The sequence below is a fragment of the Giraffa tippelskirchi genome, chromosome 7 (genome assembly GCF_054371585.1).
Source record: "Giraffa tippelskirchi isolate mGirTip1 chromosome 7, T2T-mGirTip1v1.2.pri, whole genome shotgun sequence".
NCBI classification, from domain to species: Eukaryota; Metazoa; Chordata; class Mammalia; order Artiodactyla; family Giraffidae; genus Giraffa; species Giraffa tippelskirchi.
In genome coordinates, this window is record NC_137281.1 from 94,803,770 (window position 1) to 94,824,679 (window position 20,910).

The 20,910-nt window shown below is 38.0% G+C and overlaps 1 long non-coding RNA gene across 1 annotated transcript in view; it reads right to left on the reverse strand.

The window, feature by feature from the left end:
• LOC145512757 (uncharacterized) overlaps window positions 1-20,910 on the reverse strand; it is a 347,069-nt gene that overhangs the window by 2,537 nt on the left and 323,622 nt on the right. The window contains exons 4-5 of the long non-coding RNA XR_014058769.1: window positions 13,457-13,556; window positions 742-817 (exon numbers count right to left, since the gene is read on the reverse strand). This is a non-coding gene — a long non-coding RNA (uncharacterized LOC145512757). The remainder of the gene's footprint in view (window positions 1-741; window positions 818-13,456; window positions 13,557-20,910) is intronic.

Sequence of the window (20,910 nt, forward strand, 5' to 3'; positions counted from 1 at the left end):
AACATATGGTCACTTCACAAAGGTGAGTTATCAACCAACAAACAGGAATCCCAGCCAAGTTTCCCAGCCAGATTCCTTCTTTTAAATTCATTTATACTCTCCTTCTATTTCTTCTTCTCTCTTATTTTGAATTACTGTTTTTTGTTTTTTCCTAATGAGGGCAAGATATATCTTAGGAAACTCATTTCCAACCAGGAAAATAACTTAGGAAATAAGTGCTCAGAGTGACACCCTGCCTGTATGTAACCTATGGACAGTGAACAGCTAGCAGCTATAACTAAACAATGCTGTCCCTGTCAATAGAACGGGCAGGGCTGGTATCAATTTGGTTCTAATGTTTAGTAGTCGGGTGGTCTTAGGGAAGTCATAGAACCTTATTTTACCCAAGAATCTTCAGCTATAAAATGAGTAAGCCCCATCTCAAAGTCTGCTGTAAGGATTAAGTAAAACAGCGGCTCTGGCAAGACCAGCACTATGCCTACGGCTGGCATGTAGTCAAGAAGGACTGTTATTGATATTAATCTTAAAATGGCTTTTTTTTTTTTTTTTTAATTTTCAGGTGACAATACAGAGCTTCAGAGAATTTTGACTGTAACTAAGGGGCCTTAAAGTGAAAGCAATTCCATTTTCTTTTCTCTAAAATGGAGAGAGCTCCTAGAGACGCCCAGCCCAGCAGCCCCTGCTCCCTCATGAGAATGGCCCCAACTCCCTTCCCTAGCTGAAGAGTTAGACCACTCTCACCTTGGTGGCAGCCCAGCAGATCCAACCTTTGCCACTGGGGTTGATATTCATTGGCAGCAGCTCCTCCACCAAGTAGCTGAGAGGGTCAGAGGAGAAGCAAATCCTTTATATGGTTTCCAGAGGCCACTGATGATCCAAATGATTACAGCTGGGAACATTCCTGGGGTCTACTTTTAGCTGTTCCTGCTTATCTGCCTCCTTACCCGGAACCTTTCAAATGCTTCCATTTGTTTAGAATCTATGCCTATATCACTATTTTCCACCCTCCCAATATATCTTTGAAGATGTTGCTGTTTTAAGACTAACGATTAAGCACCTTAAATTTTAAAAAAAGTTGCCCTTTTGTATGTGTGAGATAGAGAGACACATTGTTTGTTCTTTGTAAAAAGCTTAAACAAGGTAAAAAATCTCCTTAGAAGGCACTGACCCACTCCCATCCTGCAGGTTCCTGGGATCAGATATTTATGTCCTCTATCCCCATCCTCCCCTTGTTAACAAAAAGGAAAAATTTGAAGAGAAAGTATATATAATAATTACACTAAACAAATACATTAAACAATATTAAAACCCCAAACAAGAAAAATTTAGCAGAACTGTCAGCACCATTTACCCTATTTTCTGACCCCTCTACCCTCTCCCACCCCAACATCCTTTTCCTCACATTCTCCCACACCTCCCGACAGATTCCCTCACTCTCCCAAAACTCTGGTAACATGACTTACCTTTGGTGGCTGAAGGAGACCTCAAATGGGTGGGCTGGGTGAGGACAGGGGTGCAGGACACTGATAGGATGGGCTGAGGAGAGGGGAGCATCAGGGAATGGATGCTAAGAAACACCCTATCACCAAAGACTACCAAAGATTACACAAGAATTACACAAAATAATCAACCGTCTGAGCTACCAGGGAAGACCTTAGGCAAAAATACCTAGTACAATTCCTGTTTCATAGTAGTACTTAGCAGACCAATAAAACTATCGCAGCAAGGTTTCTACAAGGTAATGCAACCAAACCAAGCTTGGGTCCACTCACGGGCACACAGTAAAGCCCATCTACTGAAGGTTGTGGTGAAGGAAAGTGCAGTATTTAGTGCAAGGCCAGGCAAGTAGTAAGTGCAGCTCATGCTCAAAAGACTCGAACTCTCCAATGGCTTTCAGGTTTTTAAAGACAGGGTGAGGGAGAGGGTTTCAGGTGTGATCAGCTAATGGATGTTCTTCTGATTGGCTGGAGATGAGGTAATTGGGAGTCAACATCATCAACCTCATATGTTTAACTTCTCCCACCTGGTGAGGCTTTCAGTATCTGCAAAACAGCTCAAGGGTATGGCTCAGGATATTATCTATAGTCTTTGAGGAAGAACTAAAGGTGTTTGACTTTGTTGAATGGCTAAACTATTACTATTTTGTCTTGCTTGACTCTTTTCCTTTGTTTCTGCATTTCCTCACTTCTCTGATCAAATTTGCTCTTTGGGATTGCAAAAGGTCTAGGAGGGTGCAGTTTTTCTACAAGCAAGAGGCATGCAGAGGACATGGAGGGATCCGTCCCAGGAAGGCCTCATAGGGTCCTGCTTGGTTACAATCCCCCATGTTTTGGTACTCCTCAATCTTGAGGGAGAACAGGTATGGGATGAGAAAGGGAATGATGTTTTGAATAGAGTGGTTAATCATAAACTTTGCAGAGCAACTCAATTTTAGGGAGACTCAGTTTCAGTAAATTCTGTTGTTAATTCGCTAAGCTGTCTGACTCTTTGAGAGCCCCTGGGCTATAGCCTGCCAGCCTCCTCTGTCCATGGAATTTCCCAGGCAAGAATACTGGAGTGGTTTGCCATGCCCTCCTCCAGGGGATCTTCCCAACCCAGGGATAGAACACTCATCTCCTGTATTGGCAGACAGATTCTTTACCACTGAGCCATCAGGAAAGCCCTTCAGTAACTTCTACTCATGTGTGAATGTGTAATGTAGACACGGAAAAAAGAAGGCTAAAACATAAGAACTCTGCCGTATTTTAGGGCTTCCCTGAAGTTCAGACAGTAAAGAATCTGCCTACAATGCAGGAGATCTGGGTTCTATCCCAGGGTCGGGAAGATCCCCTGGAAAAGGGAAAGGCTACCCACCCCAATATTCTTGCCTGGAGAATCCCATGGACAGAGAAGCCTGGTGGGCTATTGTCCACGGGGTCACAAAGAGTTGGACATGACTGAGAGACTAACACACACACATGACATGGAAAAGCTTGCTATAAAGAATTTCACAGTACCATTGATCCTCATCTTCTCCAATCATGTTACAGTCTGTACAAGCAAAAGAGTGAAAAAAAAAAAGAAAAGAAAAATGCAATATTTACTTATACAATCATCCTTCAGGTACCTGTAGGGTGTCTGTTCTAGGACCCCTGGGATATGCGAATTTGAAAATATTCATTTCCCTTACATAAAATGGCATAGTATTTGCATATAACCTATATACATCCTATGTATACTTTAAATCATCTCTAGATTACTTATAATACCTAAACAATGTAAATGTTATGTAAATAGTTGTAAATACAATGTAAATGCTATGCAAATAGTTGCCAGGCTGGTAAATTCAAGTTTTGCTTTTTGGAACTTGCAGGAATTTTTTTCTTTTTTTTCTGAATATTTCCAATCCACAGTTGGTTGAATCTGCAGATGTGGAAGTCACAAGCTCAGAGGGCTACCAAGTACACACACGTGCACATGCATGTGCACACACACACCAAAGTAAAATATTTTAAATGATGATGAAATTAGGGTAAAGAAAATATTAGAGTAAAAAAATACATAAAACAAAAAGTGAAATTAATTTATGGAATGCTCTTTGTAAAGTTTTCTTTCTACGCTGGCTAGAGGGGGACCACAGGTTTTATTTTGAGCTTGCGTTGTAATGGAATAAGGCAGCTAGATTTTAGCTAACCAGAGTTATCCTTGTCTCTCACATGTTCAGTATCACTAGAGTTTGTTTTTATATTGGAAGTGCCAAAGCAGATATCACTACCTTCCGATGCAGAATATAGTCTACAGAATTTCTATTTGGTTAAAATTTTATAATGCTTAATTTAAAATATTCTGCATCCTTTAGAAAAATGAGACTGCATTTAGGACAGGTACAGTCTGAGATGGCCAGAAGCAGGGAGAGGAGAAAATGGAGCATTCCAAAACAGAATAAAAAAGTGTCACTTCTATGTAAAAGAGAGTAGAAGTTGGATGAAAGTATTTTTTGAGTCTATAGATAAGTATTGGGGAGGATGTGGAGAAAAGGAAACCCTTGTACATGTTGCTGGAACTGAAAACTAGTACAGCTGCTATGGAAAATAGCCACTCTAAAAAATAGAAACTAATTCAAAAAGATTCATGCACCCAATGTTCATAGCAACATTATTTGCAGTAGCCAAGATCTGGAAGCAACCTAAGCATCTATCAACAGATGACTGGATAAAGAATATGTGATACCACACATACACACACACACACGTAATATTGCGTATGCTTGCATGCTAAGTCACTTCAGTTGTGTCCGACTCTTTGCAACACTGTAGACGGTAGCCTGCCAGGCTCCTCTATCCAAGGAATTCTCCAGGCAAGAACACTGGAGTGGGTTGCCATTCCCTTCTCCAGGGGATCTTCCTGACCCAGGGATCAAACCCACATCTCTCAGGTCTCCTGCACTGGCAAGCAGGTTCTTTACCACTAGTGCCACCTGGGAAGCCTACAGTGTAATATTGTGTGTGAATGTGTGCTAAATTGCTTCAGTTCATGTCCAGCTCTTTATTATTCAACCACAAAAGGATGAAATTTTTGCTATTTGCAATGATGTAAATGTACTTAGAAGGTATTATGCTTAGTGAAATAAGTCAGACAGGGAAAGACAAACACTGTATGTTATCATTTATATGTGGAAACTAAAAAATAAATCAAATGTGTTTAAGAAAACAGGAAAACACACATAGAAACAGAGAACAAACTAATGGTTTCCAGTGGAGAGAGGGAAGGGTGGAGGACAAGATAGCGTTAGGGGATTAAGAGATACTAATTACTATGTATAAAATAAATAAGCAACTAGGAAATATTGTTCAGTACACAGAAATATAGCCATTATTTTATAATAACTTTAAATGGAGATAGTCTGTAAGAATATTGAATTACTCTGTTGTACATACACCTGAAACTAATATAATATTGTAAATCAACTATTCTTCAATGAAAAATTTTAAATAAAAACAAAGATATTTTATATTAAAAAGTAAAAAATTTTTGAGAATGCTCCCTTCCTTGACATGATTACTAAGGAGACAACAACCAAGAGCATGCATTAATAGAGAGCTTTTAAGTTTTAAAAGATGCTTTCCTTCACTGGGCTGATCAAACTTTTTTAGTAACGAAGCACAAACAGCAGACAAAAATTAATGGTTAACACCGAAGATCCAGGAGTACAGACCAAAGTAGTTCCTCAAAAGTAAGAAAATTCTTTGAAATCTTACATTTCATCTCAAAAGTTCATGCAAGATTCATGACATAACTGTGTTTATTTTAATTAAAGGTCCAAATTCAAAACAATTTCAAGTATTCTACAAAATCTTATAATAAAACCGATGCTCTGGGAAGATGCAGTGTTTTTATCCTGTGGTTTCAAGGACCCGTCACCACTGCTATATGCTTCCCAGAAGGATGGGGAGCCTATTTGAGGGTCAGGCAGCTGCATAAATTCCTCCAAACCTCATAACAGCCTTTATGTGGATGAGTAAGTGATATTTTTGTTCTTTTTAGCAGATACCGAAAGTTAGACTTAAGGAAATGAAACGCTTACTTCTTGCTTCTAGTTAGTGATGACTGTGGACCTAAAATCCAGGTGCTTTAATTCCATGACTTCTTCCCATTTGGAACCTGCAAATTCAGTTTCTACCAACCTTCAGTCCACACTTTGTGTGACTGCTATTACAACTTGAGGTGGTCTTCCAAAGCTTGGAGATGCAACATTTATCTAAAGAATTCCAGGCAATGAGACAGTTTTGTTAATCCTGTTTTATTTTCAAAGTGTCTTGTGTCTGATAGAGGATAGTCAACATGTACGTCAGGAATTTGATGTGCTGAGAAGTTCTGCTTTGCCATGTATTTGCTGTCTGCTGGTTTCGTTCACAAATGTGAAGCAAGGGAATAATCTCTTGTGTTGCAGTAGTGGCTATGTTAGAGACTGCTGACAACAGGTAATGAAAATTGGACCTATTATTTTAGGTGACTGGTATTAAATGGAATGGCTCTTTGAGAGGTACCAGTTCTTTCTAACTGGTGGTCTTTTGAAAGAGGCTTTTCCAAATGTGTTTGCCTTCTGAAAGAGTATTGGATGGGGGCAGTCCATCACTCTTTCCAATAGAGAAGATGGATTACTTTTGACTGACTCTGCGTAAGAAGCTTGGTTCTGGTCCAGCTGGCAAGGGCATAAAGCAAAGTAATTACTTGAAAGTAAAAAGGAAAGAAAAGAAAAAGATAAATATTGTATCCAGTATCCTCCCTGTTTACTTAGGATTCCAAATTTCTTTTGAATTAAAAAAAAAAATACATCTTTTTAGGGCCAAAAAATAAAATTCCATAGTATCCCAGTGGAAACCAATAGTGGTTTGGGTGTTAATAGTGGTGTTCATTATTTTTCTTTGAAAATCGTTATTGAAATCATAGTAATTAATTTTATATCAGATTCTCAGAATCTACATGGACTCTTGAGACAAGTGAAAGCATTAACTATAATGGAAAATGTGAGCACCATTCATTTCTTGAGACAACTGCTATTTAATATATAAGCTATATTACCTCCATAACCCCTTCTGTAGTGGTGAAATTCTAGATAAACAGTTGTGAAGTAAATATATATTATAAATATATAAAATGTTAAAACTGAATTATAAAATATGATTGTTTTATAGTTTTCAAGGGAGCAGAAGAGCAAAGGAGTAGCTTAAAATCTCAAAAACGTTTTAGTTGGACGATCTAATTTATATGCCGCTGCTGCTGCTGCTAAGTCGCGTCAGTCGTGTCGGACTCTGTGCGACCCCATAGACGACAGCCCACCAGGCTCCGCCGTCCCTGGGATTCTCCAGGCAAGAATACTGGAGTGGGTTGCCATTTCCTCCTCCAGTGCATGAAAGTGAAAAGTGAAAGTGAAGTCGCTCGGTCGTGTCCGACTCTTCGGGACCCCATGGGCTGCAGCCTACCAGGCTCCTCCGTCCGTGGGGTTTCCCAGGCAAGAGTACTGGAGTGGGGTGCCATTGCCTTCTCCGCTAATTTATATAAATACCCTTGAAAAGCAATTAAGAACAGGGAATACAGTTCCTAATGTATAATTATCAGAAGTGAGGCAGAGGTTTCATGACTTTTTCAAATCACCCATGATAGGCTTATTTAAAAATAATGTTATAATTGGCTTATTCACACACTACTAAGAATTCTAGAATTTGGTGAAGTAAAAAAAAAGAAAGAAATATGTAAGGGCATTGAAGGACGGAAAAAAAAATGCTTTGAAAGGATTAGTTTTCTTTTCAATGATTACCCTTTCCCCAGTTCTTCAGGATTAAAAATTTAAAAAACATTTTCATATTCAAGTAACTATTCAAGCTATTTAATACCATAAAAAAAAAAAGCTTCTTAGAAAGCAGGTCTCAAGAAAATATACTTTTCCAGTTTTAAATTGTTCTTCATGATTCACTGCAGCTTAGGCTCTTTCCAGTGGCAAGCTCTACTGAATAGGAACACAGCTGAAGATGGATCCCACCCTACCCACAGATATGAGGCACTTATCATTGGGTGACAGCTACATGAAGAAGGACTTTAGACAGCATACACCTGTGTCTGAACACACAACATGGCAGTTAGGTATGCTTCTGCACAGGACTTAGAATCTGTGAGGAGACAGATAATTTCTATACGGTATGCTCCCAATACTCAGTTTTAAAAGCATGTGATTTTCCAGCAATCACAGTTTTGTTTTTGTTGTTGTTCAGTTGCCTTTGTGACTCCATGGACTGTGGCCCTTCAGGATCCTCTGTCGATGGGATTTCCCAGGCAAGAATACTGGAGTGGGTTCCCATTTCCTTCTCTGGGGCGTCTTCCCAACCCAGGGATCAAACTCGAGTCTCCTGTATTGTCAGATGGATCCTTTACCACTGAGCCACCTAGGAAGCCCAGAAATCACAGTACCATGTGTCATAGAAGTACTCTAGAAGAGCATGCTGAAGATGGTAGGGAAATTATTCAGCAACTACTACAGCTTAGACACTGACTGATTGTAAAAAATTGCCAACTGCAGGAGGGTCCAGGAGCCCCCTTGCTGATCCAGGCTTCAACTCTTAAGTCTGGATTGAGAAAGGTCAGAGAGTCTTAAGGGGTTGTGGTTGTTAAGGGGTAGAGTAAAGCAGTAGCTATTTAGCAAGTATATAAAAATATTGCAAGGTTGTAGTTATTAGTACAGTTATATCAGTTCATACCACTGAATAGCAGCCCTGGCATTATGCTGTAATATTACTGAGTGATTTGTTTTCTACTTTGGTTAATTTGTAATCTAATTTTAAGTTTTCAATGGGAAAATGCATTTTGAGTTCTGTTTGCTACTTACACATTCTACTTTACTATATACACATATGAACTTTTGAAACACAAACTCATTTTATATTGTACATCATCTGTAACATTGATATTATATCATATTACCATCTGTGGTCTTCTCAAGAGATATATTTTGAATAATAATCTCAAGCTCTTCCCCTAGCCAAATGATAACTGAGTGTCTGCACAGACTTTTAAATATAACTTATGCTCCTTAAGATTTAAAAATGAGGTCTCAGGACTTCCCTGATGGTTCAGTGGCCAAGACTCCATGCTCCCAATGCAGCTAGCCTGAGTTCGATCCCTGGTCAGGGAACTAGATCCCACAGGCCACAACTAAGACCAGGAGCAACCAAATAAATAAATAAATATTTTTAAAAATGAGGCCTCTATTCAGCTATTTCAGATTTTCAAATTCAGAATTTATTCTAACTTTTGGAATCCTCATTAGATAAATGAGACCAAGTCGTGCTGTGGTAGAGGGGGCCCAACTTGATGTAAAAGGAGACCAGCAAGGCCCTTGTGAGATTGGTGACACTCTCCTACTTCACTGAGGTCCACATGTCTGATGTTTAACAACTCCCTTTCTCTGGACCCACCCTGTCCAATCCAGGAGCCACTACCCGCATGTGAGTATTTAGGTAAAATTAAATAGACTTAAAATTTTAGTTCCTTAGTCACATCAGCCCCATTTCAAATATCCATTAGCAACATATGGCTAGTGGCTAACATACTGGACAGCACAGATGCAGTTCTATTTCATTGAAGAAAGTTTTATTGGACAGTTCTGGTCTAGAAGTTTATTATATCTTACTTTAATTTCTCTCACTTAGAGTAAAAACATTTCATCCTTTTTCTGTCTCCAGAGGAGAGAGAAATAGTTTAGCTCATCAGTCAAAATTTATTTTCAGGTTTCTAAAAATGATTATTGTCATGTTTTTAACTTGTGTGCTTTTAACCAAACTATTCTACAGAAGGACCACCATGGGTCCTTTTATTCCAACACATGGTGAGATTCTCAAAATCCAAAGTTTTCTATGGCTTTATTTTGCAACTATAAATCTGAGATCTGCATTTAATTCTCTAACACAAATCTAACATGCAGTGTTATATTGTGGCTCTAGGAATTTCCCTTAGAAAATTTTCTGTTAAAAATAAAATGACACTGGCTTTATAACCATTCTTCCCAGTAAAAAAAAAAAAAAAAAAATCAAAATGAATATTCAGGTAATTTTCTTATGTTGCCCAGATGCAGATCCACCAAGAACAAGGAAAAGACTTTAGACCAAATTCAAGTTTTCATGTGTAGGCACTGTATTCATGGGTAGACACCTCCAACATTCTCCCAGACATCACTCTGACTGCTGAATATAACCTGGTGATGCCTCAGTGATGTTTTGACTAGACTATAGTACACTATACAAACCAGATAAAATCTAGGGAGAACATTCCACCCACTATTTAATCTACATGATGCCAAGCTCAGGAAAGATCAGTTGTTTCATTGGGTTGACCGATTCTTTAGGCAGCATCTATCTATCTGTGAAGAGATGTTTTTTAGAAACTAGCAGCCTCTTATTTCGGAGAAGGCAATGGCAACCCACTCCAGTACGCTTGCCTGGAAAATCCCATGGACGGAGGAGCCTGGTAGGCTGCAGTCCATGGGGTCACTAGGAGTCGGACACAACTGAGCGACTTCACTTTCACTTTTCACTTTCCTGCATTGGAGAAGGAACTGGCAACCCACTCCAGTGTTCTTGCCTGGAGAATCCCAGGGACAGGGGAGCCTGTCTATGGGTTCCCACAGAGTCAGACATGACTGAAGCGACTTAGCAACAGCAGCAGCAGCAGCAGCCTCTTATTTTCCCATTTGTATCACCAGACAACACAAGTGACAACAGATTTCTCCTTTGCAGTGATTTTATATATACCTTTTGGTTTTATCACCTGCAGTAGGAAACTTTTCAGAGTGTTAATTCAATTCTTGTTCCCTTCGACCCTGACAGACAGAATTGCAGATAAGGGTGTGTTTTTATACTTTCGACCTTGGCTCCAATAGGGATTGAGATGGCGGTGGGCTTGAGAGCACTACTGTGAAAGGATTTTTTTGCCAAGCTGGCTGGCATTTTGTATGTTTTTATTGTATTGATGCAGTATTTGCATTGGCATCATGAGTGCTGTCATTCTCATTTTTTAAATGTAGCTATTAAGAATGAAGCTTTTGTTTATTTTTATACCGTTAGAAGAAAAAATAAAAATGCCTTGATACTTACAATCAACGGATGTGATATGCCCGAGTAAGTTCCTTAAGCTAATTTTCCCTTTACAATATTTCAGTTTTAGTTTTAAAAAGTCATAGCTCTTTATTGTTTTTTATTAAGTCCTGTTTAAAGTAAAGATAGGGATGTTGAAGATAAATTATATCAATACTATCAACTCAATTTCTGGAATGTAGCTAGTCTAGATAAACCAGGCTTTTGAATTTCCTTTTTTTTTTTTGGTCTTAATTTTGTTTCTGACCTTTAAAAAAATCTATCATCTCCAAAAATTTTTTTGAATTTTGAGAAAATTTTAAATTCTTCAGATCTCTTCTGAAGCCAAAGATAAAACTAGCCAAACTGCTCTCAAAATATTAATACATTCATCGAAGTTCTCATCAACTCTTTTTTTAATTGTGTATCTACACAGTAATGAAAAGTATTTAATCAGATTTTCCCATGTTTAGAAGAGCAAATAAACTTAGTTTGTGACACTGCAAGGGATAAATCATTGCCAACACATGCATTTCAACAAATCAATTGCTAAATTTTGATCACCTCTTGCTATAATTCTCATTTATAAGTCTGTTTTCCATTCTTGCATTATCTTATTCCTGGAGCATATAACAATCTCGTAAACCTGACTAGGTTCCTATATTCATCTGCCTATGAGATCTGTGTAAAAAGTATTTCTTTTTACATATTGCAGATGGGTTCCTATCTAAGATGTTAAAAGGTTGTGTATTGTACAAATCTGTCTCTAATGTCAGATTCAAAGCTCCCCAAAGTATGTACTCAAGTGGCTTCTTCCAGTCCATAAGAACAGACCTGGGCTTTATCCAGCTTGCCTGGAATACAAGTACTGTTCAGGAAAATTTGTTGAAATTTCTCATACTACCTATAGCTGTTGATGGAACAAGACCCCAGCACCCACCCCCCCACCGTCAAATCTTTATGTGATATGGTATGAGTGCATCATAATATTTCCTCTATGTAAAATCCCTTCTTTTCCTTCATCTCTTTTTTATATCTTCCAAACCATTCCTTTAAGAAACACCTCAAACGTTTCCTTTTCCAGAAATCTCTGAAGTCCGTTTTAGAATATTTACAGCATGTATTACCTTCTGCATTACGTTATACCTCTTTGTAAGTTTGTCTTAATCACCCTGCTAGATTTTAAGTTCCTTTGTGACTGGGAATTGTGTTATAATAATTTTTGGTTTATCCACGGTGCCTAATATAATATTATTAATTAGACAATAAGCAAACTTTGTCCTCTTTTGAGACTAACTGTGGGAGAGCTTATTATGTAACAGATAACTTAAAAGAATCAATTAAAAGGATCTTATCCTGTACATTTAGGTAGTACATTTCAGATGCTTACATTCTCTTACATTATAATTGTACAATACCTTAAATAAGACCATAGATTTTAATTAAATAGAAATAAGTTAGCTTAGATGAACTAATATAACAAATAATTTTTCCTATTAAAATTTATTAAACTCAACTAAATAAAATGTATATACCCAATTAATTCTTTCTAATATAGGTAGAGAGCTCATTTTATCATAAATTTTTCCTTGCTAGAAAAAGGTTTTCCTCTTCTGGTCCCTCTTAGATTCTCAGTGTTCGGTCTAATCTACTTTCTTGTCCTCCTTTTTATTTTTTGCCTTCTTCTTGAGTTATATTCTTGACCTAAGTGACTAGTAGTGGGTATCTAAGGTGCCCTCTGGGTGTACTTACTAGCCAATTGCTGTCATGCATGGGTTTTATAATCTTAGTTCCACAGCATGCAAATTTTCAGCTACTCTTTCATCAAAGTCTATTGTTTCTCTTTACAACTGAAGAGCCCATGGATTGTCAGACTTACTCTTGAAACAGTAAACTTCCAGAGATCCTACTTGGAAGACAGGTCATTTCAGGAAAGAAACTCTTCTTATTCTGTGTTTACCCATCTTTTACTTAACACCAAATATGTAAACTGATAAGTGATTGTGTAACACACTACACTTAATGGTGAAGAACTTGGGTGCGGCAGCCAGACGCAATGAGATGCAAATACTTATCCTACCATATCCTAGCTGTGTGAAGTTGGACACAGTACTTAACTTCTCAGAGCTTGACAAGTAGGGCTGAGTACCTGATGTAACATAGGTAAACACATAGCCCTGTACCTGTCTGGCTTTAGGTTTTTCAATAAATAGTAATTATCATTATTCCAAGTATAAAGTTGGGTTAGCAGCAGGCAGGAAAGAACATACTGGATTAGGAACCATAAACTGCAGAGATTGGGGTGATTAGAATGTGAATAAGGATTGGGAGGATCTAGTCAGACCTGAAAACAAAGCAAACAAAAACTGTTGAGATGGAAAAATGAAATAGAGGAACAACTCACAATAGCACGCTAAGAAATTTGTATTTGTTTCAGAAAGTTAGAGTTACATGATACAGTTCCCTGAAGTGGGTACAGATGGTATTAAAAGTCTGAGAGCACATGCAAGAGAGTCTGAGGAAGGGGAGACGCTGAGGTCAGGAGCCCTTGGAAGTGTGCCAATGACTCAGCCAGGGGACATGAGGATGCTGGTCCTCAGAGACTAGAGAGGTAGTGCTCGATTGAAATGACACTGAAGAGGAAAATCCAGTAGGACTTGGAAGCTTCTGGAATATGGGGAAGGATATGGACAGGTTAGATAAGACCTTTAGAGAATGCTGACCCCATAAATAGAAATAGGCTGATTGGGAAGCAGACTTATTTTTGCAATGGGATTTGTCCTAGTCTGTTCAGGATGCTATGACAGAATATCATAAATGAGGTGGCTTATAAACAACAGAAATTTATTACTCACGGTTTTGGAAACTGGGAAGTCCAAGATCAAGTGTTGGCAGATTTAGTGTCTGGTGAGAGCCCATTTTCTTGTTCATAAATGGCCATCTTCTTGTTGTGACCTGCAAATTTGGGAGGGAAATCAACCTTCAGCATACAGCAGGATATTAAATTCACTTTTAGACAATATCAGTTTGAGTTACAATGAGATGATGAGTAATGAATATTGCTTAGGTCTGAAATAGAGGAATCTCTAGCCAGAAGTAGGTTTTAGGTCACTCCAATGAAGAAAGAGTACTGTAGGATGAGTACCAGCAACCAGCTTCTCTTACTCCGTAATTCTGACTCAGATCTGCTTTAATTTCTGAGCCTCCCTAAACCACAATACAGCAAACAAGTTTGCTAAAACTTGTCTCTTGAAAATCTTTATCATCATGTTTGTTGTTGTTTAGTTGCTAAGCCGTGTCTGACTCTTTTGTGACCCTATGGACTGTGGCCTGCCAGGCTCCTCTGTGCAGGGGATTTCCCAGGCAAGAATATTGGAGTGGGTTGCCATTTCTTTCTCCAGGGGATCTTCCCAAGCCAGGAATCGAACCCACATCTCCTTCTTGGCAGGTGGATTCTTTAGTGAGCCACCAGGGAAGCCCATCACCACATTTACTAATTAATTAACATTCACAGCACCAAGAAGCATAGTAATGGGGAATAAAAGAGGCAACATTTCCAATATTCCCAGAGTCATAACATGGTTTTGCAGTAATAGATCCAAACAGACTGGAATTTTGCAATAATCATTTTCACATGGTAGGTCTGGTTAGAGCAGAGTTTCTCAACTGAGGGTGATGTTGTCCTCCAGGAGACCACTAGCAAGGTCTGGAGACATTTTTTTTTTTTTTTTTTTTTTAGTTTTTATAATTGGCAGAGGGGTGCTACTAGCCTTTAGATGGTAGATTTTGCTAAACTATCTACAATGTACAGAATGGCCACCCACGACAAAGTGCCATCTGGTCCAAAATGTCAATAGAGCCGATGCTGAGAAAGCCTGAATTTATAGTGACTTTCAAGCAATTTACTCTATTGGGATATGTCTTACACTTCTTTATATACTCAGATACTTTGTGGAGTAAATATTTGCTCATTTCTTGTTGATGGGTTGATTGATATACTGAAATAAGATCCCACGTAGATGTATTTACCCTCAAGGTTTTCCTACAGCATAGATGCTAAGGCAGCATTTACTCTGCTTCTGGCTCTGGAAATTGGCAATGTTATATAAAAGACCAAGGCAATATTCCTTTTCTGATTTTATGTGCAAAACCAATATTCCTGCTCCTACTTTCTTTATTCAACAGGTTTACATTCTGTTTAAAATAGAAAATAAAAGTTTTAATAATGTTAAGGATCTTATGAAGAATGCTGTATTCAGAATTCCATTGAGAAAAAAAGAAAGAAAGAAAGAAATAGATTCAGAATGTCAGTTTGCCCTTAAGTGATGTATTAGCTACAAGAAATCTCATTACAATTTGATGCCTGAATCCCTTGAAGGAAAGATCTTATATTGTGAAGGTAGCATATGTGTCATGTGATGTAAGTACTTACTTTTATTGAATAGGTAAGTATATAATAGCTAAAAGCCCCATAAATCAGCTAAATGTCCTCTCAATTTATAGAGGATATTTGATCTGAGAACATTACTGTCTGGTGAACGACGGGGAGGAAAAGGAGACACGAAATGCAATGGAGATGGATATGGTGGGTAATTCCTTTGGATTCAGAGTATCAGATTTCAAGTCACAAACGGACGACCTGCACTGTTTCTGTACTGTTCACAGACCGCCCAGGCAATTTTAAAAATTTAAGACTTGCATATTAGACTTGGTGAATGGGGAGTTACATGCATATAACCAAATCACTCCAGAGAGACATCCAAAAATAACGGGAGAGGATGGATGCAGTATAGATATATTCGAGGAAGTCATTTTTCATTGGACTTTTTATTTAAGCAAATTGAATGGTGATGAAAGAAAAAAGCAGCTATATTTGGTCAATATCTGTCAGACAGCCTTTTAGGGAGGGAAAGGAACAGCTCTGTCTTGGCAGTTAGGAATGAAGGACAGATCTCAATAGCCCAGAGGGTTAGCTGGCATTTGCAAGGGTCAGAGGAGGGAACTGGATTATCTTCTCTTTTCTCATAGAAGGGGTGGGGGACAATTTCATGTCAGTCAGGGAAATTCTTCAACCCTTTCTCTGTAAGTTTTTGCTTTCTAGCATGTATAGGTTCTTGCATGTTAAAAATCTCACTCTTTGGCCTTTCATAATTAGAATTTCACTTGCTTTCTATTTTCTGTCAAATACTTGAATGAGAGATCTAAAGCTACTTTCTTTACTTCCTCATTAACCTCCTAAACTGTCTGAAATCTGGCTCTCAACCCCAAGACTAATACTGCTTTCTAGGCACCAAGTGTCTCTTTTCAGGTAGTAGAAGCACTGTGTGTCAAGAATAGAAACTTTGCCCCCCAACTATATCTAAGGACAGTTGTCTTTTTGGTTGTTATCTTTATAAACCACTCTGAAGATCTAAATAGTACTGAAAATTCTCCTGGTTCTCCACATTCTCTGACCACTTCTTTCTCCTACTCTAGTTTCTTTTGAACTTCCTGACACAAAGTATGCAGGTTCTGAGTTCATTTAAAAGAAGCTTCAGATATGCTTGCCCTCAAGCAGTTTCTGATCTCCTTAGGGAGACAAGCCTACTCCATGAAGCAAAAGCACAAGTCAACATATAAATGAATGCAGGATCACCAGAGAATTTCCACCCTTTTCACACAATAATATTTAATAAAGGTGAATGGATGGGTAGATGGGCAATGGATGGATGAATGAATTAATGAATAATTGCATAAAGGAAGCCACATTAGCCCAGAAAACTTAGGAAGATTGCAGGAAAGTGCATGAAAGAAATTTTAAATTGGCCTTGAGGAGAAAATAGAATAGAGAATTGAGAGAGAGGAAACCTTCTGGGCAAAGGCAATAGAATTAGCAAAGCTTTGGAGATAAAAACAAGAATAGACTGTTTCTGGTGCTCTCTCATCTATAGTTTTTTCATCTGTACAATGGGGTTGATAATAGAAATCATTTTATAAGATTGTTAAATGAGTTAATGTTTATAAAATGTTTCTGTTGTGCCAGGCACAGAACAAACATTCAATAAGTGTTCCATTATAATTAGTACATCTGGAGAAAATGAGACTTAAAATATATATTTACAATAAAATATTCTAAGCAGTTATCTGCTAATAATAAAATGTACATAGTTCTATAATTTATTACTCTAAGGAATACTGGAAAAGCACTGAAGCATTTTAGGAAACAAGAGGATACTTAAAAAGAACATGTTCTTACCTGTTGCTGCTTACCTTCAATAATTTAAAGTATATATTATTTAAAAATGCTGCTCATGTAGTAACCTTTACTATGATAAATTCGGGTATTAGCTGCTTCTGAACTTTTGAACCTGTTGTGGGATTGAATCCACAACCAATACAGAAATGTTTCTTGTCATTTTATAATTCATGAAGTTAAATACCTTCTGCTTGCTATGGTTATTGAGGGAAAAGGTATTGAACTGGTAGGCCTGAACTCCAAATGGATCTTTCATATACCTAGAAAATGTTGATTTGTGAAAGCTCGGTTGTACATCTTCTTGGGTTTAAAACCAAGTAAGATTTATACTGTGGCAAAAACTGCAGTGTAGCCCAGGCCTGCCCTCTGATTCCGAGGCTTCAGCTGTTTGCTGGGGCCTATTTTTTTTTCCTCTTCTTTTTTCCCAAATTACTTTTCCCCACAATTAATGTAACACATCACATCCAAATATCAAAGCATTATCAATAGATTTATTCAATTTGTTTTTTTTTTTTTTTTTCATTCCAAGTTCCTGAGGGCTTCCCTGGTGGCTCAGTGGTAAAGTACCTGCCTACCAATACAGGAGACACAGGTTCAATCCCTGATCTGGGAAGACTCTACATGCCACGGATCAACTAAGCCCATGCGCCAAACACTGAACCTGTACTCTGGAGCCTGGGAGCCTCAACTACTGAGCCGTGCGCTGCAAGTACTGAAGCCCGTACGCCCTAGAGCCAATGCTCTGCAATTAGAGATGCTACCACAATGAGAAGCCATGCACCACTAGAGGAAAGCCCGGGCAGCAATAAAGACCCAGGATGGCCAAAGAGAAAAATAAAGAAATAAATTATAAGAGTTCCTAAAATCTCATTTAGCACTGATTTATTCATCAGATACACACTCTATAATGAGCTTCCCAGGTGGCTCAATGGTATAGAATCTGCCTGCCAATGCAGGAGACATGCGTTTGATCCCTGGGTCAGAAAGATCCTTAACAACTAAACAATGACAAGGACACTCTACAACAGACAGGGTGCTAGGTGGTAAAAATACACATACAAATATAACATGGCCCCTAATTTTCAGGACACACCCTCTGGCGTAGTGGAGCCAGAGGGATAAGTTAAGTGATATAGTTAACTGTTGAAGCACAGACGCTGGAATTGCCCAAACTGACGGAGTCGGGGAAGACTCCAAAGAAGAGCTGGAATGTGAGTAGATTCTAAACGATGGAATGGAGGAAGACATGTATGTAAAAGACTAGAATTGAATGGTGACACTTTCACTGAGGTCTGGAAGAAACTGGAAAGAAACGAGGTTGTAGAGATAGATAGGGTTGAGGTTGGAATAGGCACACTGAAAAGGACTTTGCATTCCTAACCAACAAATGTGAAATTTTACAGAAAATTTTTTTTCCAAACTGCTTCATTCCATATATGAAGCTTTGACAATTCTATCACTATGTTCAACACACTAATTCTTCTGAAACTGCTGCTGCTGCTAAGTCACTTCAGTCGTGTCCAACTCTGTGCAACCCCACAGACGGCAGCCCACCAGGCTCCCCCGTCCCTGGGATTCTCCAGACAAGAACACTGGAGTGAGTTGCCATTTCCTTCCCCAATGCACAAAAGTGAAAAGTGAAAGTGAAGTCGCTCAGTCATGTCCAACTCCTAGCGACCCCATGGACTGCAGCCTACCAGGCTCCTCTGTCCATGGGATTTTCCAGGCAAGAGTACTGGAGTGGGGTGCCAATGCCTTCTCCATCTTCTGATACTACAAGTACTTTATAAGTTGCATATGATATAAATGTATACTTTAAAAAAGTTTTTTTTTTTTTTAGCGGTATAATTGACATACAACATATTAGTTTCAGGTGTACAACATATGATTCATTTATGCTTTTATTTACTTCACTGCTATTTTCTAAGAGAGTTTATTCAGCGAAGTGTGGTCAAACTTGGAAGTTACTTAATTACCACTCTGAATAACATTCCAGTTCCTTCATGATCTATTAGAATAATTCAGTAATTACCTTGACCTTTATTTGAGCACCAAATGTTACTATAACCAGAAAAATGTGTTTATAAATAACAACAGAAAGTCTATTAACTTATCTTCACAAGTGTTCTAATCTCTATCTCCATTTAAACCCCACTTAGATTTATGGCTCTTTTTATCCAGTCAAGTAATATTCTTGTCAGTTTTGATATTCCATGTTATCATTTGCCAACTCCTTCTCAGACTTTACTCCACATTCAGCCATTTGAAATATCCTCATCTATTTATTAATGTAACCTTTACTGAACTATGTTCATCAATTTATTAGTATATACTGTATTGAATATTAATACATATTTATTAATATATATATATATTATTGAATGCCCACTATGTGCAAGGTACAGTTAGGTCCTGAAGTGCAAATTCAATAAGGCTTAGTCCTGACTTCAGGTTGATTATGGTCTAGTGAGGAAGCAGACATGAAAGAAGTGGTCCCATGAAAGTGAGACAGATCTACACATGAGGAGAGGCATCTGGGTTACAAACCTGGGAGACTTTTGAGCAGAATTTAAAAGAATGGCTTAAAAATTGCTGAGGGTGCAACTGATGGTTGTACACAGTTCCATAGACCTATGAGAAGGATGAGGCTCTTCTGCATCAGCCTCAACTTGATTATACCCAGAGGAAATACAACTGGAACAGAGATCACACAAAATTCCAAATCAGCCAACTTTTAGATCATATCCTAACTTTTAAATATTTGCAGCCAACAAAATCCTTCAATTTCCCAAAGGAACAAAGTAGAGGATAAAAACAAGATAATATTAATGGCCATAGTGTGTTTTCATCTGTTTTTATAGTGTCCAGAATAACTTGTTGTTCAGTGAACAAGTAAGGGGACAGGTAGGTTACACTAAACTGCATCTGGCCTCCTGAAGTCAATTGGTTTTGTTCTTACCCAGTATCTCACTGCACTGCGATCAGAGGATGCATGTTGGATATCATGTAATATGGATAGGCATAGAGAAGCCAAAAGGGCCCTGGGGATTTTAGCCCACTGTCTTCCAGATTTCTCTCTTGCCAGCATCAATCTCTCCTAAACTTCTGTTAAAAGGGAAAAATATAGAGATAGTAATATTCTCTAAAATGCCTTTAAAATAATTTAAAAAGCATTAAAAATAAAAACATAAAGTTGTGAGGAATAAGAGCAACCAGTCTGTAAACTTATAGCAGAAACAAATCTGAACTTTAGTTCTTACATGTTTTACATAGACTGAAAGGAAGAAACAAGAGGAATTTCATCACATTTAATTTAAAAAACAATATTTACATGGGCCTGGGATTTTTCTCACCCTTGAGCATTTTTTGAGTATTTACTGTATTCCAGGTACTAGATTAAATTCTTTGCATAGACAATCTCATTCCAACTTCACAATAATTTTATGAAGTAAATACTAGCAGTATTTATGGCCACCTGATCCAAAGAGCTGACTCATTAGAAAAGACCCTGATGCTGGGAAAGATTGAAGGCAGGAGGAGAAGGGGACAACAGAGGATGTGATGGTTGGATGGCATCACCAACTCAATGGACATGAGTTTTAGCAAGCTCTGGGAGATGGTGAAGGACAGGAAAGCCTGAGGTGCTGCAGTCCATGGGGTTACAAAGAGTCAGACATGACTGAGCGACTGAACAACAACAAAAATACTAACAGTATTCCTAATGAGGAAACTGAGTCCCAGTTAGGTCAAGAATCTTGATCAAGAGTTTTTGGCCAATTAGTGCCAGAATTAGGGTTTCTACTTAAGCATACTATTTTCAAAAATCTTTTTTTGTTCAATCCTAACCATCTACCCTCATGATTCACTTGCAACATTTGCCATATTCTCTGTGCATTTCAATTTTTAACCTATCATTTCGCCCTCATATCTGCAAATTTTCACTTCCAAAGAATATAAATTTACCAGATCAGAATTTGATATTTTTATTATTTTGAGGAACCTTTAACTATTTACAAGGCAAATTTATTTTATCTAAATAAATACATAAAATGGATTAAGTATATACAAAATATC